General features: G+C 47.2%; 1 long non-coding RNA gene across 4 annotated transcripts in view; it reads left to right on the forward strand.

The window, feature by feature from the left end:
• LOC135977850 (uncharacterized) overlaps nucleotides 1–21,754 on the forward strand; it is a 121,817-nt gene extending 100,063 nt beyond the window's left edge. For all 4 annotated transcript variants that reach the window (XR_010595295.1, XR_010595296.1, XR_010595293.1 and 1 more), the window contains 3 exons: nucleotides 14,701–14,824; nucleotides 16,208–16,326; nucleotides 21,636–21,754. This is a non-coding gene — a long non-coding RNA (uncharacterized LOC135977850). The remainder of the gene's footprint in view (nucleotides 1–14,700; nucleotides 14,825–16,207; nucleotides 16,327–21,635) is intronic.
• The last annotated feature ends 1,049 nt before the right edge of the window (nucleotides 21,755–22,803 follow it).

Genomic DNA, 22,803 nt, shown 5'->3' on the forward strand with positions numbered 1-22,803 from the left:
CCCTGGGTAGCCTTGAGAAACCTTTCACCAATTCCCTGGTGAATACAGATCCAAACCCCTTGGATCTTAAAACAAGGAGAAATAAACCATCCCCCCTCCTTCCTCCCACCAACTTCTGGTGAATACAGATCCAACCCCCTTGGATCTAAAAGAAGGAGAAATTAACCATTCCCCTCCTTCCTCCCATCAACTCCTGGTGAATCAAGATCCAAACTCCTTGGATCTTAAAACAAGGAAAAATCAATCAGGTTCTTATAAATAAGGCTTTTAATTAAAGAAAAAGGTAAAAATCATCTCTGTAAAATCAGTATGGAAATTAACCTTACAGGGTAATCAAACTTAAAGAGCTCAGAGGACTCCCCTCTAGTCTTAGGTTCAAAGTACAGCAAACAAAGATAAACACTCTAGTAAAAGGTACATTTACAAGTTGAGAAAACAAAGGAAAACTAACACGCCTTGTTTGAAATAGGAGAGACTTGTTTAGAAAGATGTGGAGAACCTGGATTGATGTCTGGTCCCTCTCAGTCCCGAGGGCGAACACCCACACAAACAAAGAACACAAACAAAAGCCTTCCCCTCCCCAAGATTTGAAAGTATCTTGTCCCCTTATTGGTCCTTTAGGTCAGATGCCAGCCAGGTTACCTGAGCTTCTTAACCCTTTACAGGGAAAAGGATTTTGGAGTCTCTGGCCAGGAGGGATTTTATAGTACTGTACACAGGACAGCTGTTACCCTTCCCTTTATAGTTATGACAACCTCAAACCTTCAAAGTGTCAGGCCAGCAGCAGGACATTAGCACTTGAGGGTTTGGTTGGGTGTGGCAGTGACATCACAAAGGCCTTTTGCAGGATGTCAGCTTATTGGTCAAATGTGTTAGGGAGGTGGTGACCTCCGAGAGAGATGCTGACATCAGCCTGGCAGGACAGGAGCACAGGGCCAGGGAAACCTCAGAGACCCCTGTGGCTTTGCTTCAGCAAGTCTCCTTCTCGAGGTCTCTCTTTGAGGACTGAGAGAGTATTAGGGTTCACGTACGTGAGTGCGTGCAGGAGCCTCTTTCGAGTTTTCTCCTTTCCTTTTACTGATTTTACTAGAAAACAGACGTCCCTGTTTAGAAGGTAAGAGCCTCCAAGAGGTTTTGGCAGCTGCTCAGTCTGATCCATCTGGTGCCAGCTGAATTCTAGGCATGGAAAACAGTAGTTTAAGATGGCAGAATTTTATTCCATCCCTTGGATTTTGTGCCGTAGAATCACTGGGGACATTAGGGTTTGTCCTTTTTGTTTTACCTTTTCCTCCATCCCTCCTTCCTTTCTCTTCATCTCTTACTTCTTTTGTCCTTTCTCCTGTTCCTCGAAAACTGTGGGGTTGAAATAGTGTTTGGACTCCACTAACACTAGATGCTGCCATCCTGTGGCTTAGCATTAGTGTCTGGGATGACTTGGGTCAAGATCTCAACTTCCCCGCAACCCACTTCACTGCTGCCAGAATCCCTCCTGCCCCCCCTGCTAGAGCCGCCTCCCTGGCCAACCTGGGTGGGGGTGGAGAACAGTGTTTTTTTCATACGTTCATAGATTATCGGACTGGAAGGGACCTCGAGAGGTCATCGAGTCCAGTCCCCTGCCCGCGTGGCAGGACCAAATACCATCTAGACCATCCCTGATAGACATTTATCTAACCTACTCTTAAATATCTCAAGAGATGGAGATTCCACAACCTCCCTCGGCAATTTATTCCAGTGTTTAACCACCCTGACAGTTAGGAACTTTTTCCTAATGTCCAACCTAGACCTCCCTTGCTGCACTTTAAACCCATTGCTTCTGGTTCTATCCTTAGAGGCTAAGGTGAACAAGTTTTCTCCCTCCTCCTTATGACACCCTTTTAAATACCTGAAAACTGCTATCATGTCTCCTCTCAGTCTTCTCTTTTCCAAACTAAACAAAGCCAATTCTTTCAGCCTTCCTTCATAGGTCATGTTCTCAAGACCTTTAATCATTCTTGTTGCTCTTCTCTGGACCCTTTCCAATTTCTCCACATCTTTTTTAAAATGCGGTGCCCAGAACTGGACCCAATACTCCAGCTGAGGCCTAACCAGAGCAGAGTAGAGCGGAAGAATGACTTCTCGTGTCTTGCTCACAACACACCTGTTAATACATCCCAGAATCAGGTTTGCTTTTTTTGCAACAGCATCACACTGTTGACTCATATTTAGCTTGTGGTCCACTATAACCCCTAGATCCCTTTCTGCCGTACTCCTTCCTAGACAGTCTCTTCCCATTCTGTATGTGTGAAACTGATTGTTCCTTCCTAAGTGGAGCACTTTGCATTTGTCTTTGTTAAACTTCATCCTGTTTAACTCAGACCATTTCTCCAATTTGTCCAGATCATTTTGAATTATGACCCTGTCCTCCAAAGCAGTTGCAATCCCTCCCAGTTTGGTATCATCCGCAAACTTAATAAGCGTACTTTCTATGCCAATATCTAAGTCGTTGATGAAGATATTGAACAGCGCCGGTCCCAAAACAGACCCCTGCGATACCCCACTCGTTATGGCTTTCCAGCAGGATTGGGAACTATTAATAACAACTCTCTGAGTACGGTTATCCAGCCAGTTATGCACCCACCTTATAGTAGCCCCATCTAAATTGTATTTGCCTAGTTTATCAATAAGAATATCATGCGAGACCGTATCAAATGCCTTACTAAAGTCTAGGTATACCACATCCACAGCCTCACCCTTATCCACAAGGCTCGTTATCCTATCAAAGAAAGCTATCAGATTGGTTTGACATGATTTGTTCTTCACAAATCCATGCTGGCTGTTCCCTATCACCTTACCACCTTCCAAGTGTTTGCAGATGATTTCCTTAATTACTTGCTCCATTATCTTCCCTGGCCCAGAATTTAAACTCACTGGGGTCTGTAGTTTCCTGGGTTGTTTTTATTTCCCTTTTTATAGATGGGCACTATATTTGCCCTTTTCCAGTCTTCTGGAATCTCTCCCGTCTCCCATGATTTTCCAAAGATAATAGCTAGAGGCTCAGATACCTCCTTTATTAGCTCCTTGAGTATTCTAGGATGCATTTCATCAGGCCCGGGTGACTTGCAGGCATCTAACTTTTCTAAGTGATTTTTAACTTGTTCTTTTTTTATTTTATCTGCTAAACCTACCCCCTTCCCATTAGCATTCACTATGTTAGGCATTCCTTCAGACTTCTCGGTGAAGACCGAAACAAAGAAGTCATTAAGCATCTCCGCCATTTCCAAGTTTCCTGTTACTGTTTCTCCCTCTTCACTAAGCAGTGGGCCTACCCTGTCTTTGGTCTTCCTCTTGCTTCTAATGTATTGATAAAAAGTCTTCTTGTTTCCCTTTATTCCCGTAGCTAGTTTGAGCTCATTTTGTGCCTTTGCCTTTCTAATCTTGCCCCTGCATTCCTGTGTTGTTTGCCTATATTCATCCTTTGTAATCTGTCCCAGTTTCCATTTTTGATATGACTCCTTTTTATTTTTTAGATCATGCAAGATCTCATGGTTAAGCCAAGGTGGTCTTTTGCCACATTTTCTATCTTTCCTAACCAGCGGAATAGCTTGCTTTTGGGCCCTTAATAGTGTCCCTTTGAAAAACTGCCAACTCTCCTCAGTTGTTTTTCCCCTCAGTCTTGATTCCCATGGGACCTTACCTATCAGCTCTCTGAGCTTACCAAAATCTGCCTTCCTGAAATCCATTGTCTCTATTTTGCTGTTCTCCCTTCTACCCTTCCTTAGAATTGCAAACTCTATGATTTCATGATCACTTTCACCCAGGCTGCCTTCTACTTTCAAATTCTCAACGAGTTCCTCCCTATTTGTTAAAATCAAGTCTAGAACAGCTTCCCCCCAGTAGCTTTTTCAACCTTCTGAAATAAAAAGTTGTCTCCAATGCAGTCCAGGAATTTGTTGGATAGTCTGTGCCCCGCTGTGTTATTTTCCCAACATATAGCCGGATAGTTGAAGTCCCCCATCACCACCAAATCTTGGGCTTTGGATGATTTTGTTAGTTGCTTAAAAAAAGCCTCATCCACCTCTTCCACCTGGTTAGGTGGCCTGTAGTAGACTCCTAGCATGACATCTCCCTTGTTTTTTACCCCTTTTAGCCTAACCCAGAGACTCTCAACACTTCCGTCTCCTATGTCCATCTCTACCTCAGTCCAAGTGTGTACATTTTTAATATACAAGGCAACACCTCCTCCCTTTTTCCCCTGTCTATCCTTCCTGAGCAAGCTGTACCCATCCACACCAACATTCCAATCATGTGTATTATCCCACCAAGTTTCAGTGATGCCAACAATGTCATAGTTGTATTTATTTATTAGCACTTCCAGTTCTTCCTGCTTATTCCCCATACTTCTCGCATTTGTATATAGACATCTAAGATACTGGTTTGATCTTTCCTCCCAGTTTTGTCCTGACCCTCCTTTCTCTCTGACAATATAGCCCACACTCCCTCTCGTTTTTGACCCATCTCCCCGGTCTCCATGTTCCCCACTTACCTGTGGGCTTTGCTCACCTGTCCCCGTCGAACCTAGTTTAAAGCCCTCCTCACTAGGTTAGCCAGTCTGTGTCCAAAGGTACTAATAACTTGAGCTGTGGTTTGGAGGTGGAACAGCTGTCAAGGGCACTGAGGGGGAGATAGCAGGAGCTCATCCTTCAAGGAGGGGGGTTGGCACTGGAGGTTACTAGAAAGGACAAGAAGACTCCATTCTGGGGTTCAGGAGGTGAATTTATCCCTCAGTGGTGGGCAGGTGATGGGTGGAAGTAGTGCTGGTTCCAGGTGCCCTTAATTCCCGCTGATTCCTCGGGGCGTTTGAGTCTCTGACAGGTTCTCATTCCCTTGCAGCAGGAGGACGTCACGGCCAAAAGTGATGCTCCAGCTCCGCATCATCCGGCACTTGCGCCAGATTCCTGAGACACTGCAGGGGCTGTGCCTCTGAGGCCATCAGCAACTCCCGCTCCCTGCTGCAGGTACTGCTCTGGCTCACTGTAAATGGGGAGCTAGTGGAAGGGGAAATGGAGCCCCCTGGCACTCCCTTAAAATGAAAGTGGTGGATTCTCCATCTCTTGATGTCATTGAAGGAAGACTAGATGCCTTTCTGCAATGTGTGTGCCCAAAAAGTAACTATTGTACTATACAGCAAGCCTATGGTATGCAAGGGGTTAGATGAGATGCTCTAAAGGTCTCTTCTGGCCATAAAGTCCCCTAATTTTGGAAACACTGAGTGTAGCATTGGGAGCAGCCTCTGATGTTTTACCGTCTAGCCGGCTTGCTTCCCAGAATGAACAGGCATTGAGTGGGGTGATCCACAGAGAGTAGCTGAAACCTTCAAAGTGTCAGGCCAGCAGCAGGACATTAGCACTTCCGGGGAAGGGTGGGTGTGGCAGTGATATCACAAAGGCCTTTTGCAGGACGTCAGCCTATTGGTCAAAGGTGTTAGGGAGGTGGTGACCTCCGAGAGAGATGCTGACATCAGCCTGGCAGGACAGGAGCACAGCGCCAGGGAAACCTCAGAGACTCCTGTGGCTTTGCTTCAGCAAGTCTCCTTCTCGAGGTCTCTCTTTGAGGACTGAGAGAGTGTTAGGGTTGACGTATGTGAGTGTGAGCAGGAGCCTCTTTCGAGTTTTCTCCTTTCCTTTGACGGATTTTACTAGAAAACAGACGTCCCTATTTAGAAGGTAAGAGCCTCCAAGAGGTTTTGGAACCTGCTCAGTCTGATCCATCTGGTGCCAGCTGAATTCTAGGCATGGAAAACAGTAGTTTAAGATGGCAGAATTTTATTCCCTCCCTGGGATTTTGTCCCGTAGAATCACTGGGGACATTAGGGTTTGTCCTTTTCGTTTTACCTTTTCCTCCATCCCTCCTTCCTTTCTCTTCATCTCTTACTTCTTTTGTCCTTTCTCCTGTTCCCCTTTCACCACCAGGAGTGGTGTGTGTGTTTGTGTGTGTGTGTGTTTGTGTGTGTGTTGCTGGGGGTGCTCTTCACCTCCCCTTGTGGGGAGTTCATCCGAAACTGTATGGTTGAAATAGTGCTTGGACTCCACTGACACTAGATGCTGCCATCCTGTGGCTTAGCATTAGTGTCTGGGATGACTTGGGGCAAGATCTCAACCTCCCCTCAACCCACTTCACTTCTGGCAGAATCCCTCCTGCCCCCCGCTAGAACCGCCTCGATGCCCAACCTGGTTGGGGGTGCAGAAGAGGGTTCTGATAACTTGAGGTTTGGTTTGGAGGTGGAACAGCTGTGAAGAACACTGAGGGGGAGGTAGCAGGAGCTAATCCTACAAGGAGGGGGGTTGGCACTGGAGGATACTAGAAAGGACAAGAAGACTCCATTCTGGGGTTCAGGAGGTGAATTCATCCCTCAGCGGTGGGCAGGTGGTGGGTGGAAATACTGCTGGTTCCAGGTGCCCTTAATTCCCCCTGATTCCTCGGGGCCTTTGAGTCTCTGACAGGTTCTCGTTCCCTTGCAGCAGGAGGACGTCACGGCCAAAGTGATGCACCAGCTCCGCATCATCCGGCACTTGCGCCAGGTGCCTGAGACACTGCAGGGGCTGTTCCTCTGAGGCCTTCAGCAACTCCCGCTCCCTGCTGCAGGTACTGCTCTGGCTCACTGTAACTGGGGAGCTAGTGGAAGGGGAAATGGAGCCCCCTGGCCCTCACTAAAAGGGAAAGTGGTGGATTCTCCATCTCTTGATGTCATTGAATGAAGACTAGATGCCTTTCTGGAATGTGTGTGCCCAAAGAGTAACTATTGTACTATACAGTAAGCCTATGATATGCAGCGGGTTAGATTAGATGCTCTAAAGGTCTCTTGTGACCATAAAGTCTACTAATTTTGGAAACACTGAGTGTAGCATTGGGAGCAGCCTCTGATGTTTTACTGTCTAGCCCGCTTGCTTCCTAGAATGAGGATGCATTGAGTGGGGTGATCCACAGAGAGTAGCTCAAACCTTCAAAGTGTCAGGCCAGTAGCAGGACATTAGCACTTTAGGGTTTGGTTGGGTGTGGCAGTGATATCACAAAGGCCTTATCCTGGACCTCAGCCTATGGGTCAAAGGTGTTAGGGAGGTGGTTACCTGAGAGAGAGATGCTGACATCAGCCAGGCAGGACAGGAGCGCAGGGCCAGGGAAACCTCAGAGACCCCTTTGGCTTTGCTTTAGCAAGTCTCCTTCTCGAGGTCTCCCTTTTTAGGACTCAGAGAGTATTAGGGTTCAAGTATGTGAGTGCGAGGAGGAACCTCTTTCGAGTTTCTCCTTTTATTGATTTTACTAGAAAACAGACGTGCCTGTTGAGAAGGTAAGAACCTTGGAGAGGTTTTTAACCTGCTCAGTCTGCAGTCTGATCCATCTGGTGCCAGCTGAATTCTAGGCATGGAAAACACTAGTTCAAGGTGGCAGAATTTTATAGCCCACCTGGGATTTTGTGCCGTAGAATCACTGGGGACATTAGGGTTTGTCCTTTTCGTTTTACCTTTTCCTCCATCCCTCCTTCCTTTCTCTTCATCTCTTACTTCTTTTGTCCTTTCTCCTGTTCCTCGAAAACTGTGGGGTTGAAATAGTGTTTGGACTCCACTAACACTAGATGCTGCCATCCTGTGGCTTAGCATTAGTGTCTGGGATGACTTGGGTCAAGATCTCAACTTCCCCGCAACCCACTTCACTGCTGCCAGAATCCCTCCTGCCCCCCCTGCTAGAGCCGCCTCCCTGGCCAACCTGGGTGGGGGTGGAGAACAGTGTTTTTTTCATACATTCATAGATAATCGGACTGGAAGGGACCTCGAGAGGTCATCGAGTCCAGTCCCCTGCCCGCGTGGCAGGACCAAATACCATCTAGACCATCCCTGATAGACATTTATCTAACCTACTCTTAAATATCTCAAGAGATGGAGATTCCACAACCTCCCTCGGCAATTTATTCCAGTGTTTAACCACCCTGACAGTTAGGAACTTTTTCCTAATGTCCAACCTAGACCTCCCTTGCTGCACTTTAAACCCATTGCTTCTGGTTCTATCCTTAGAGGCTAAGGTGAACAAGTTTTCTCCCTCCTCCTTATGACACCCTTTTAAATACCTGAAAACTGCTATCATGTCTCCTCTCAGTCTTCTCTTTTCCAAACTAAACAAAGCCAATTCTTTCAGCCTTCCTTCATAGGTCATGTTCTCAAGACCTTTAATCATTCTTGTTGCTCTTCTCTGGACCCTTTCCAATTTCTCCACATCTTTTTTAAAATGCGGTGCCCAGAACTGGACACAATACTCCAGCTGAGGCCTAACCAGAGCAGAGTAGAGCGGAAGAATGACTTCTCGTGTCTTGCTCACAACACACCTGTTAATACATCCCAGAATCAGGTTTGCTTTTTTTGCAACAGCATCACACTGTTGACTCATATTTAGCTTGTGGTCCACTATAACCCCTAGATCCCTTTCTGCCGTACTCCTTCCTAGACAGTCTCTTCCCATTCTGTATGTGTGAAACTGATTGTTCCTTCCTAAGTGGAGCACTTTGCATTTGTCTTTGTTAAACTTCATCCTGTTTAACTCAGACCATTTCTCCAATTTGTCCAGATCATTTTGAATTATGACCCTGTCCTCCAAAGCAGTTGCAATCCCTCCCAGTTTGGTATCATCCGCAAACTTAATAAGCGTACTTTCTATGCCAATATCTAAGTCGTTGATGAAGATATTGAACAGCGCCGGTCCCAAAACAGACCCCTGCGATACCCCACTCGTTATGGCTTTCCAGCAGGATTGGGAACTATTAATAACAACTCTCTGAGTACGGTTATCCAGCCAGTTATGCACCCACCTTATAGTAGCCCCATCTAAATTGTATTTGCCTAGTTTATCAATAAGAATATCATGCGAGACCGTATCAAATGCCTTACTAAAGTCTAGGTATACCACATCCACAGCCTCACCCTTATCCACAAGGCTCGTTATCCTATCAAAGAAAGCTATCAGATTGGTTTGACATGATTTGTTCTTCACAAATCCATGCTGGCTGTTCCCTATCACCTTACCACCTTCCAAGTGTTTGCAGATGATTTCCTTAATTACTTGCTCCATTATCTTCCCTGGCACAGAAGTTAAAGTCACTGGGGTCTGTAGTTTCCTGGGTTGTTTTTATTTCCCTTTTTATAGATGGGCACTATATTTGCCCTTTTCCAGTCTCCTGGAATCTCTCCCGTCTCCCATGATTTTCCAAAGATAATAGCTAGAGGCTCAGATACCTCCTCTATTAGCTCCTTGAGTATTCTAGGATGCATTTCATCAGGCCCGGGTGACTTGCAGGCATCTAACTTTTCTAAGTGAGTTTTAACTTGTTCTTTTTTTATTTTATCTGCTAAACCTACCCCCTTCCCACTAGCATTCACTATGTTAGGCATTCCTTCAGACTTCTCGGTGAAGACCGAAACAAAGAAGTCATTAAGCATCTCCGCCATTTCCAAGTTTCCTGTTACAGTTTCTCCCTCTTCACTAAGCAGTGGGCCTACCCTGTCTTTGGTCTTCCTCTTGCTTCTAATGTATTGATAAAAAGTCTTCTTGTTTCCCTTTATTCCCGTAGCTAGTTTGAGCTCATTTTGTGCCTTTGCCTTTCTAATCTTGCCCCTGCATTCCTGTGTTGTTTGCCTATATTCATCCTTTGTAATCTGTCCCAGTTTCCATTTTTGATATGACTCCTTTTTATTTTTTAGATCATGCAAGATCTCATGGTTAAGCCAAGGTGGTCTTTTGCCACATTTTCTATCTTTCCTAACCAGCGGAATAGCTTGCTTTTGGGCCCTTAATAGTGTCCCTTTGAAAAACTGCCAACTCTCCTCAGTTGTTTTTCCCCTCAGTCTTGATTCCCATGGGACCTTACCTATCAGCTCTCTGAGCTTACCAAAATCTGCCTTCCTGAAATCCATTGTCTCTATTTTGCTGTTCTCCCTTCTACCCTTCCTTAGAATTGCAAACTCTAATCCTACAAGGAGGGGGGTTGGCACTGGAGGATACTAGAAAGGACAAGAAGACTCCATTCTGGGGTTCAGGAGGTGAATTCATCCCTCAGCGGTGGGCAGGTGGTGGGTGGAAATACTGCTGGTTCCAGGTGCCCTTAATTCCCCCTGATTCCTCGGGGCCTTTGAGTCTCTGACAGGTTCTCGTTCCCTTGCAGCAGGAGGACGTCACGGCCAAAGTGATGCACCAGCTCCGCATCATCCAGCACTTGCGCCAGGTGCCTGAGACACTGCAGGGGCTGTTCCTCTGAGGCCTTCAGCAACTCCCGCTCCCTGCTGCAGGTACTGCTCTGGCTCACTGTAAATGGGGAGCTAGTGGAAGGGGAAATGGAGCCCCCTGGCCCTCACTAAAAGGGAAAGTGGTGGATTCTCCATCTCTTGATGTCATTGAATGAAGACTAGATGCCTTTCTGGAATGTGTGTGCCCAAGGAGTAACTATAGTACTATACAGTAAGCCTATGATATGCAGCGGGTTAGATGAGATGCTCTAAAGGTCTCTTCTGACCATAAAGTCTACTAATTTTGGAAACACTGAGTGTAGCATTGGGAGCAGCCTCTGATGTTTTACTGTCTAGCTAGCTTGCTTCCTAGAATGAAGACGAATTTTGTGGTGTGATCCACAGAGCGTAGCTCAAACCTTCAAAGTGTCAGGCCAGCAGCAGGACATGAGCACTTTAGGGTTTGGTTGGGTGTGGCAGTGATATCACAAAGGCTTTTTCAAGGACCTCAGCGTACTGGTCAAAGGTGTTAGGGAGGTGGTGACCTCAGAGAGAGATGCTGTCTTCAGCCAGGGAGGACAGGGGCTTACGACCAGGGAAACCTCAGAGACCCCTGTGGCTTTGCTTCAGCAAGTCTCCTTCTCGAGGTTTCTTTTTGAGGACTGAGAGAGTGTTAGGGTTGACGTATGTGAGTGCGAGCAGGAGCCTCTTTCGAGTTTTCTCCTTTCCTTTTACTGATTTTACTTGAAAATTAGAAGTCTCAGTCAGGCAGGACAGGAGCGCAGGGCCAGGGAAACCTCAGAGACCCCTTTGGCTTTGCTTTAGCAAGTCTTCTTCTCGAGGTCTCCCTTTTTATGACTCAGAGAGTATTAGGGTTCAAGTATGTGAGTGCGAGGAGGAACCTCTTTCGAGTTTCTCCTTTTATTGATTTTACTAGAAAACAGACGTGCCTGTTGAGAAGGTAAGAACCTTGGAGAGGTTTTTAACCTGCTCAGTCTGCAGTCTGATCCATCTGGTGCCAGCTGAATTCTAGGCATGGAAAACACTAGTTCAAGGTGGCAGAATTTTACAGCCCACCTGGGATTTTGTGCCGTAGAATCACTGGGGACATTAGGGTTTGTCCTTTTCGTTTTACCTTTTCCTCCATCCCTCCTTGCTTTCTCTTGTTCCCCTCCCACCACCAGGAGTGGTGTGTGTGTTTGTGTGTTGCTGGGGGTGCTCTTCACCTCCCCTTGTGGGAAGTTGACACTGCAAGGGCTGTGCCTCTGTGGACATCAGCAACTCCCACTCCCTGCTGCAGGTACTGCTCTGGCTCACTGTAAATGGGGTGCTAGTGGAAGGGGAAATGGAACCCCCTGGCCCTCACTAAAAGGGAAAGTGGTGGATTCTCCATCTCTTGATGTCATTGAATGAAGACTAGATGCCTTTCTGGAATGTGTGTGCCCAAAGAGTAACTATTGTACTATACAGGAAGCCTATGATATGCAGGGGCTTAGATTAGATGCTCTAAAGGTCTCTTGTGACCATAAAGTCTACTAATTTTGGAAACACTGAGTGTAGCATTGGGAGCAGCCTCTGATGTTTTACTGTCTAGCCCACTTGCTTCCTAGAATGAAGACGCATTGAGTGGGGTGATCCACAGAGAGTAGCTCAAACCTTCATAGTGTCAGGCCAGCAGCAGGACATTAGCACTTAAGGGTTTGATTGGTGGCAGTGATATCACAAAGGTCTTTTGCAGGACCTCAGCATATTGGTCAAAGGTGTTAGGGAGGTGGTAACCTCAGAGAGAGATGCTGCCATCAGCGAGGCAGGATAGGGGCGCATGGCCAGGGAAACCTCAGAGACCCCTGTGGCTTTGCTTCAGCAAGTCTCCTTCTCGAGGTTTCTCTTGAGGACTGGGAGAGTATTAGGATTCACGTATTTGAGTGAGAGCAGGAGCCTCTTTCGAGTTGTCTCCTTTCCTTTTACTGATTTTACTAGACATCCCTGTTTAGAAAGTAAGAGCCTCCAAGAGGTTTTGGAACCTGCTCAGTCTGATCCATCTGGTGCCAGCTGAATTCTAGGCATGGAAAACGCTAGTTCAAGGTGGCAGAATTTTAATCCCTCCCTGTAATTTTGTCTGGTAGAATCACTGGGGACATTAGGGTTTGTCCTTTTCGTTTTACCTTTTCCTCCATCCCTCCTTCCTTTCTCTTCATCTCTTACTTCTTTTGTCCTTTCTCTTGTTCCCCTCCCACCACCAGGAGTGGTATATATATGTGTGTGTGTGTGTGTGGGTGTGGGTGTGGGTGTGGGTGTGGGTGTGGGTGTGGGTGTGTGTGGGTGTGGGTGTGGGTGTGTGTGTGTGTGTGTGTGTGTGTGTGTGTGGGTGCTCTTCACCTCCCCTTGTTGGGAGTTGATCCATAACTGTATGGTTGAAATAGTGCTTGGACTCCACTGACACTAGATGCTGCCATCGTGTGGTTTAGCATTAGTGTCTGGGATGACTTGGGGCAAGATCTCAACCTCCCCGCAACCCACTTCACTGCTGCCAGAATCCCACCTGCCCCCCCTGCTAGAGCCGCCTCCCTGCCCAACGTGGGTGGGGGTGGAGAAGAGGGTTCTGATAACTTGAGCTGTGGTTTGGAGGTGGAACAGCTGTCAAGGGCACTGAGGGGGAGGTAGCAGGAGCTCACCCTACAAGGACGGGGGTTGGCACTGGAGATTCCTAGAAAGGAGAAGACGACTCCATTCTGGGGTTCAGGAGGTGAATTCATCCCTCAGTGGTGGGCAGGTGGTGGGTGTAAATACTGCTGGTTCCAGGTGTCCTTAATTGCCCCTGATTCCTCGGGGCATTTGAGTCTCTGACAGGTTCTCGTTCCCTTGCAGGAGGAGGACGTCACGGCCAAAGGGATGCACCAGCTCCGCATCATCCGGCACTTACGCCATGTGCCTGAGACACTGCAGGGGCTGTTCCTCTGAGGCCTTAGCAACTCCCTCTCCCTGCTGCAGGTACTGCTCTGGCTCACTGTAAATGGGGAGCTAGTGGAAGGGGAAATGGAGCCCCCTGGCACTCACTAAAAGGGAAAGTGGTGGATTCTCCAACTCTTGATGTCATTGATTGAAGACTAGATGCCTTTCTGGAATGTGTGTGCCCAAAAAGTAACTATTGTACTATACTGGAAGCCTATGATATGGAGGGGGTTAGATGAGATGCTGTAAAGGTCTCTTGTGGCCATAAAGTCTACAAATTTTGGAAACACTGAGTGTAGTATTGGGAGCAGCCTCTGATGTTTTACTGTCTAGCTAGCTTGCTTCCTAGAATGAAGACGAATTTTGTGGTGTGATCCACAGAGCGTAGCTCAAACCTTCAAAGTGTCAGGCCAGCAGCAGGACATGAGCACTTTAGGGTTTGGTTGGGTGTGGCAGTGATATCACAAAGGCTTTTTCAAGGACCTCAGCGTACTGGTCAAAGGTGTTAGGGAGGTGGTGACCTCAGAGAGAGATGCTGTCTTCAGCCAGGGAGGACAGGGGCTTACGACCAGGGAAACCTCAGAGACCCCTGTGGCTTTGCTTCAGCAAGTCTCCTTCTCGAGGTTTCTTTTTGAGGACTGAGAGAGTGTTAGGGTTGACGTATGTGAGTGCGAGCAGGAGCCTCTTTCGAGTTTTCTCCTTTCCTTTTACTGATTTTACTTGAAAATTAGAAGGTAAGAGCCTCCAAGAGGTTTTGGAACCTGCTCAGTCTGATCCATCTGGTGCCAGCTGAATTTTCGGCATGGAAAACAGTAGTTTAAGGTGGCAGAATTTTCTTCCCTCCCTGGAATTTTGTCCCGTGGAATCACTGGGGACACTAGGGTTTGTCCTTTTCGTTTTACCTTTTCCTCCATCCCTCCTTCCTTTCTCTTCATCTCTTACTTCTTTTGTCCTTTCTCTTGTTCCCCTCCCACCTCCAGGAGTGGTGTGTGTGTTGCTGGGGGTGCTCTTCACCTCCCCTTGTGGGAAGTTGATCCAAATCTGTCGGGTTCAAATAGTGCTTGGACTCCACTGACACTAGATGCTGCCATCCTGTGGCTTAGCATTAGTGTCTGGGACAACTTGGGGCAAGATCTCAACTTCCCCGCAACCCACTTCACAGCTGGCAGAATCGCTCCTGCCCCCCCCTGCTAGGGCCGCCTCCCTGCGCAACCTGGGTTGGGGTGGAGAAGAGGGTTCTGATAACTTGAGCTGTGGTTTGGAGGTAGAACAGCTGTCAAGGGTACTGAGCGGGAGGTAGCAGGAGCTCACCCTACAAGGTGGTGGGTTGGCACTGGAGGTTACTAGAAAGGACAAGAAGACTCCATTCTGGGGTTCAGGAGGTGAATTCATCCCTCAGTGGTGGGCAGGTAGTCAGTTTAAATACTGCTGGTTCCAGGTGCCCTTAATTCCCCCTGATTCCTCGGGGCGTTTGAGTCTCTGACAGGTTCTCGTTCCCTTGCAGCAGGAGGACGTCACGGCCAAAATGATGCACCAGCTCCGCATCATCCTGCACTTACGCCACGTGCCTGAGACACTGCAGGGGCTGCACCTCTGAGGCCTTCAGGAACTCCCGCTCCCTGCTGCAGGTACTGCTCTGGCTCACTGTAAATGGGGAGCTAGTGGAAGGGGAAATGGAGCCCCCTGGCACTCACTAAAAGGGAAAGTGATGGATTCTCCATCTCTTAATGTCATTTAATTTAGACTAGATACCTTTCTGGAATGTTTGTACCCAAAAAGTAACTATTGTACTATACAGGAAGCCCATGATATGCAGGGGCTTAGATTAGATGCTCTAAAGGTCTCTTCTGGCCATAAAGTGTAGTAATTTTGGAAACACGGAGTGTAGCATTGGGAGCAGCCTCTGATGTTTTATTGTCTAGCCGGCTTGCTTCCTAGAATGAAGACCCATTGAGTGGGGTGATTCACACAGAGTAGCTCAAACCTTCAAAGTGTCAGGCCAGCAGGAGGACATTAGCACTTCAGGGTTTGGTTGGGTGTGGCAGTGACATCACAAAGGCCTTTTGCAGGACGTCAGCTTATTGGTCAAATGTGTTAGGGAGGTGGTGACCTCAGAGAGAGATGCTGACATCAGAGAGAGATGCTGACATGAGGGCCAGGGAAACCTCAGAGACCCCTCTGGCTTTGCTTCAGCAAGTCTCCTCCTTGAGGTCTCTCTTTGAGGAAAGTAAGTGCCTCGGAGAGGTTTGTATCCTGTTCAGTCTGATCCACCTGGTGCCATCTGAATTCTAAGCATGGAAAACACTAGTTCAAGGTGGCAGAATTTTATTCCCTCCCTGTGATTTTGTCCCGTAGAATCACTGGGGACATTAGTGTTTGTCCTTTTCGTTTTACCTTTTCCTCCCTCCCTCCTTCCTTTCTCTTCATCTCTTACTTCTTTTGTCCTTTCTCCTGTTCCCCTCCCACCACCGGGAGTGGTTTGTGTGTGTGTGTGTTTGTGTGTTGCTGGGGGTGCTCTTCACCTCCCTTTGTGGGGAGTTCATCCAAACCTGTGTGGTTGAAATAGTGCTTGGACTCCACTGACACTAGATGCTGCCATCGTGTGGATTAGCATTGGTGTCTGGGATGACTTGGGGCAAGATCTCAACCTCCCCGGAACCCACTTCACTGCTGGCAGAATCCCTCCTGCCACCCCTGCTAGAGCCGCCTCTCTGGCCAACCTGGGTGGGGGTGGAGAAGAGGGTTCTGATAACTTGAGCTGTGGTTTGGTGGTGGAACATCTGTCAAGGGCACTGAGAGGGAGGTAGCAGCAGCTCACCCTTCAAGGAGGGGATTTGGCACTGGAGGTTACTAGAAAGGACAAGAAGACTCCATTCTGGGGTTCAGGAGGTGAATTCATCCCTCAGCGGTGGGCAGGTGCTGAGTGGAAATATTGCTGGTTCCCAGTGCCCTTAATTCCCCCTGATTCCTCGGGGCGTTTGAGTCTCTGACAGGTTCTCGTTCCCTTGCAGCAGGAGGACGTCACGGCAAAAGTGATGCACCCGCATCATCCGCCACTTGCGCCAGGTGCCTGAGACACTGCATGGGTTGTTCCTCTGAGTCTTTCAGCAACTCCCGCTCCCTGCTGCAGGTACTGCTCTGTCTCACTGTAAATGGGGAACTAGTGGAAGGGGAAATGGAGCCCCCTGGCACTCACTAAAAGGGAAAGTGGTGGATTCTCCATCTCTTGATGTCATTGAATGAAGACTAGATGCCTTTCTGGAATGTGTGTGCCCAAAAAGTAACTATTGTATTATACAGGAGGCCTATGATATGCAGGGGCTTAGATGAGATGCTCTAAAGGTCCCTTGTGGCCATAAAGTCTACAAATTTTGGAAACACTGAGTGTAGTATTGGGAGCAGCCTCTGATGTTTTACTGTCTAGCCGGCTTGCTTCCTAGAATGAAGACGCATTGAGTGGGGTGATCCACAGAGAGTACCTGTGTCAAGGCTGTATCCCCACTTTGAAGTTTAGGGTACAAATGTAGGGGCCTGCATGAAAACTTCTAACCTTAACCACCATCCCAAGGCTAATTTCCTCCCCTGGGTAGCCTTGAGAAACCTTTCACCAATTCCCTGGTGAATACAGATCCAAACCCCTTGGATCTTAAAACAAGGAGAAATAAACCATCCCCCCTCCTTCCTCCCACCAACTTCTGGTGAATACAGATCCAACCCCCTTGGATCTAAAAGAAGGAGAAATTAACCATTCCCCTCCTTCCTCCCATCAACTCCTGGTGAATCAAGATCCAAACTCCTTGGATCTTAAAACAAGGAAAAATCAATCAGGTTCTTATAAATAAGGCTTTTAATTAAAGAAAAAGGTAAAAATCATCTCTGTAAAATCAGTATGGAAATTAACCTTACAGGGTAATCAAACTTAAAGAGCTCAGAGGACTCCCCTCTAGTCTTAGGTTCAAAGTACAGCAAACAAAGATAAACACTCTAGTAAAAGGTACATTTACAAGTTGAGAAAACAAAGGAAAACTAACACGCCTTGTTTGAAATAGGAGAGACTTGTTTAGAAAGATGTGGAGAACCTGGATTGATGTCTGGTCCCTCTCAGTCCCGAGGGCGAACACCCACACAAACAAAGAACACAAACAAAAGCCTTCCCCTCCCCAAGATTTGAAAGTATCTTGTCCCCTTATTGGTCCTTTAGGTCAGATGCCAGCCAGGTTACCTGAGCTTCTTAACCCTTTACAGGGAAAAGGATTTTGGAGTCTCTGGCCAGGAGGGATTTTATAGTACTGTACACAGGACAGCTGTTACCCTTCCCTTTATAGTTATGACAACCTCAAACCTTCAAAGTGTCAGGCCAGCAGCAGGACATTAGCACTTGAGAGTTTGGTTGGGTGTGGCAGTGACATCACAAAGGCCTTTTGCAGGATGTCAGCTTATTGGTCAAATGTGTTAGGGAGGTGGTGACCTCCGAGAGAGATGCTGACAGCAGCCTGGCAGGACAGGAGCACAGGGCCAGGGAAACCGCAGAGACCCCTGTGGCTTTGCTTCAGCAAGTCTCCTTCTCGAGGTCTCTCTTTGAGGACTGAGAGAGTATTAGGGTTCACGTACGTGAGTGCGTGCAGGAGCCTCTTTCGAGTTTTCTCCTTTCCTTTTACTGATTTTACTAGAAAACAGACGTCCCTGTTTAGAAGGTAAGAGCCTCCAAGAGGTTTTGGCAGCTGCTCAGTCTGATCCATCTGGTGCCAGCTGAATTCTAGGCATGGAAAACAGTAGTTTAAGATGGCAGAATTTTATTCCATCCCTTGGATTTTGTGCCGTAGAATCACTGGGGACATTAGGGTTTGTCCTTTTTGTTTTACCTTTTCCTCCATCCCTCCTTCCTTTCTCTTCATCTCTTACTTCTTTTGTCCTTTCTCCTGTTCCTCGAAAACTGTGGGGTTGAAATAGTGTTTGGACTCCACTAACACTAGATGCTGCCATCCTGTGGCTTAGCATTAGTGTCTGGGATGACTTGGGTCAAGATCTCAACTTCCCCGCAACCCACTTCACTGCTGCCAGAATCCCTCCTGCCCCCCCTGCTAGAGCCGCCTCCCTGGCCAACCTGGGTGGGGGTGGAGAACAGTGTTTTTTTCATACATTCATAGATTATCGGACTGGAAGGGACCTCGAGAGGTCATCGAGTCCAGTCCCCTGCCCGCCTGGCAGGACCAAATACCATCCCTGATAGACATTTATCTAACCTACTCTTAAATATCTCAAGAGATGGAGATTCCACAACCTCCCTCGGCAATTTATTCCAGTGTTTAACCACCCTGACAGTTAGGAACTTTTTCCTAATGTCCAACCTAGAGCTCCCTTGCTGCACTTTAAACCCATTGCTTCTGGTTCTATCCTTAGAGGCTAAGGTGAACAAGTTTTCTCCCTCCTCCTTATGACACCCTTTTAAATACCTGAAAACTGCTATCATGTCTCCTCTCAGTCTTCTCTTTTCCAAACTAAACAAAGCCAATTCTTTCAGCCTTCCTTCATAGGTCATGTTCTCAAGACCTTTAATCATTCTTGTTGCTCTTCTCTGGACCCTTTCCAATTTCTCCACATCTTTTTTAAAATGCGGTGCCCAGAACTGGACACAATACTCCAGCTGAGGCCTAACCAGAGCAGAGTAGAGCGGAAGAATGACTTCTCGTGTCTTGCTCACAACACACCTGTTAATACATCCCAGAATCAGGTTTGCTTTTTTTGCAACAGCATCACACTGTTGACTCATATTTAGCTTGTGGTCCACTATAACCCCTAGATCCCTTTCTGCCGTACTCCTTCCTAGACAGTCTCTTCCCATTCTGTATGTGTGAAACTGATTGTTCCTTCCTAAGTGGAGCACTTTGCATTTGTCTTTGTTAAACTTCATCCTGTTTAACTCAGACCATTTCTCCAATTTGTCCAGATCATTTTGAATTATGACCCTGTCCTCCAAAGCAGTTGCAATCCCTCCCAGTTTGGTATCATCCGCAAACTTAATAAGCGTACTTTCTATGCCAATATCTAAGTCGTTGATGAAGATATTGAACAGCGCCGGTCCCAAAACAGACCCCTGCGATACCCCACTCGTTATGGCTTTCCAGCAGGATTGGGAACTATTAATAACAACTCTCTGAGTACGGTTATCCAGCCAGTTATGCACCCACCTTATAGTAGCCCCATCTAAATTGTATTTGCCTAGTTTATCAATAAGAATATCATGCGAGACCGTATCAAATGCCTTACTAAAGTCTAGGTATACCACATCCACAGCCTCACCCTTATCCACAAGGCTCGTTATCCTATCAAAGAAAGCTATCAGATTGGTTTGACATGATTTGTTCTTCACAAATCCATGCTGGCTGTTCCCTATCACCTTACCACCTTCCAAGTGTTTGCAGATGATTTCCTTAATTACTTGCTCCATTATCTTCCCTGGCACAGAAGTTAAACTCACTGGGGTCTGTAGTTTCCTGGGTTGTTTTTATTTCCCTTTTTATAGATGGGCACTATATTTGCCCTTTTCCAGTCTTCTGGAATCTCTCCCGTCTCCCATGATTTTCCAAAGATAATAGCTAGAGGCTCAGATACCTCCTCTATTAGCTCCTTGAGTATTCTAGGATGCATTTCATCAGGCCCGGGTGACTTGCAGGCATCTAACTTTTCTAAGTGATTTTTAACTTGTTCTTTTTTTATTTTATCTGCTAAACCTCCCCCCTTCCCATTAGCATTCACTATGTTAGGCATTCCTTCAGACTTCTCGGTGAAGACCGAAACAAAGAAGTCATTAAGCATCTCCGCCATTTCCAAGTTTCCTGTTACAGTTTCTCCCTCTTCACTAAGCAGTGGGCCTACCCTGTCTTTGGTCTTCCTCTTGCTTCTAATGTATTGATAAAAAGTCTTCTTGTTTCCCTTTATTCCCGTAGCTAGTTTGAGCTCATTTTGTGCCTTTGCCTTTCTAATCTTGCCCCTGCATTCCTGTGTTGTTTGCCTATATTCATCCTTTGTAATCTGTCCCAGTTTCCATTTTTGATATGACCCCTTTTTATTTTTTAGATCATGCAAGATCTCATGGTTAAGCCAAGGTGGTCTTTTGCCACATTTTCTATCTTTCCTAACCAGCGGAATAGCTTGCTTTTGGGCCCTTAATAGTGTCCCTTTGAAAAACTGCCAACTCTCCTCAGTTGTTTTTCCCCTCAGTCTTGATTCCCATGGGACCTTACCTATCAGCTCTCTGAGCTTACCAAAATCTGCCTTCCTGAAATCCATTGTCTCTATTTTGCTGTTCTCCCTTCTACCCTTCCTTAGAATTGCAAACTCTATGATTTCATGATCACTTTCACCCAGGCTGCCTTCTACTTTCAAATTCTCAACGAGTTCCTCCCTATTTGTTAAAATCAAGTCTAGAACAGCTTCCCCCCAGTAGCTTTTTCAACCTTCTGAAATAAAAAGTTGTCTCCAATGCAGTCCAGGAATTTGTCGGATAGTCTGTGCCCGCTGTGTTATTTTCCCAACATATAGCCGGATAGTTGAAGTCCCCCATCACCACCAAATCTTGGGCTTTGGATGATTTTGTTAGTTGCTTAAAAAAAGCCTCATCCACCTCTTCCACCTGGTTAGTTGGCTTGTAGTAGACTCCTAGCATGACATCTCCCTTGTTTTTTACCCCTTTTAGCCTAACCCATAGACTCTCAACACTTCCGTCTCCTATGTCCATCTCTACCTCAGTCCAAGTGTGTACATTTTTAATATACAAGGCAACACCTCCTCCCTTTTTCCCCTGTCTATCCTTCCTGAGCAAGCTGTACCCATCCACACCAACATTCCAATCACGTGTATTATCCCACCAAGTTTCAGTGATGCCAACAATGTCATAGTTGTATTTATTTATTAGCACTTCCAGTTCTTCCTGCTTATTCCCCATACTTCTCACATTTGTATATAGGCATCTAAGATACTGGTTTGATCTTTCCTCCCAGTTTTGTCCTGACCCTCCTTTCCCTCTGACAATATAGCCCACACTCCCTCTCGTTTTTGACCCATCTCCCCGGTCTCCATGTTCCCCACTTACCTGTGGGCTTTGCTCACCTGTCCCCATCGAACCTAGTTTAAAGCCCTCCTCACTAGGTTAGCCAGTCTGTGTCCAAAGGTACTAATGACTTGAGCTGTGGTTTGGAGGTGGAACAGCTGTCAAGGGCACTGAGGGGGAGATAGCAGGAGCTCATCCTTCAAGGAGGGGGGTTGTCACTGGAGGTTACTAGAAAGGACAAGAAGATTCCATTCTGGGGTTCAGGAGGTGAATTTATCCCTCAGTGGTGGGCAGGTGATGGGTGGAAGTAGTGCTGGTTCCAGGTGCCCTTAATTCCCGCTGATTCCTCGGGGCCTTTGAGTCTCTGACAGGTTCTCATTCCCTTGCAGCAGGAGGACGTCACGGCCAAAAGTGATGCACCAGCTCCGCATCATCCGGCACTTGTGCCAGATTCCTGAGACACTGCAGGGGCTGTGCCTCTGAGGCCATCAGCAACTCCCGCTCCCTGCTGCAGGTACTGCTCTGGCTCACTGTAAATGGGGAGCTAGTGGAAGGGGAAATGGAGCCCCCTGGAACTCACTAAAAGGGAAAGTGGTGGATTCTCCATCTCTTGATGTCATTGAAGGAAGACTAGATGCCTTTCTGCAATGTGTGTGCCCAAAAAGTAACTATTGTACTATACAGCAAGCCTATGGTATGCAAGGGGTTAGATGAGATGCTCTAAAGGTCTCTTCTGGCCATAAAGTCCCCTAATTTTGGAAACACTGAGGGTACGTCTACACTACGAAATTAGTTCGAATTTATAGAAGCCGGTTTTATTGAAATCGGTTGTATACAGCCGATTGTGTGTGTCCACACAATAAAATGCTCTAGGTGCTCTAGTCGGCGGACCGCGTCCACAGTACAAGGCTAGCGTCGACTTCCAGAGCATTGCACTATGGGTAGCTATCCCACAGCTATCCCACAGTTCCCGCAGTCTCCGCCGCCCCTTTGAATTCTGGGTTGAGATCCCAATGCCCGGATGATGCAAAACAGTGTCGCGGGCGGTTCTGGGTACATGTCGTCAGGCCCCTCCCTCCCCCGTCACAGCAACGGCAGACAATAGATTCGCGCCTCTTTACCTGGGTTACCTGGGTTACCTGTGCAGACAACATGGAGCCCGCTCAGCTCAGCTCACCGTCACCATATGTCCTCTGGGTGTCGGCAGACGTGGGACTGCATTGCTGCACAGCAGCAGCTGCTAACTGCCTTTTGGCGGTAGACGGTGCAGTAGACTGGTAGCCTTCATCGGCGATCTGGGTGCTGGCAGCCGTGGGGCTTGCCTTTTGGCAGTAAATGGTGTATTACGACTATTAGCCGTCCTATTACAAGTCGGGTCATCGCACGTTAGCAGAGTCTTCCCCGAGCAGCCGATTGTGCAATAGGCCTGAAGACCATCGTCATACGCCGCCCCGTATTTGCTGCCAAGCACCCAGAAAGATGCCGAGGGCTATCAGTCACGCTGCACCGTCGTCTTAAGATGTAAAAAATAGATTTGCTCTGTATTCATTTGCTTCC

The sequence above is a fragment of the Chrysemys picta genome, unplaced genomic scaffold, assembly GCF_011386835.1.
Source record: "Chrysemys picta bellii isolate R12L10 unplaced genomic scaffold, ASM1138683v2 scaf45, whole genome shotgun sequence".
In the NCBI taxonomy this organism is placed as follows: Eukaryota; Metazoa; Chordata; order Testudines; family Emydidae; genus Chrysemys; species Chrysemys picta.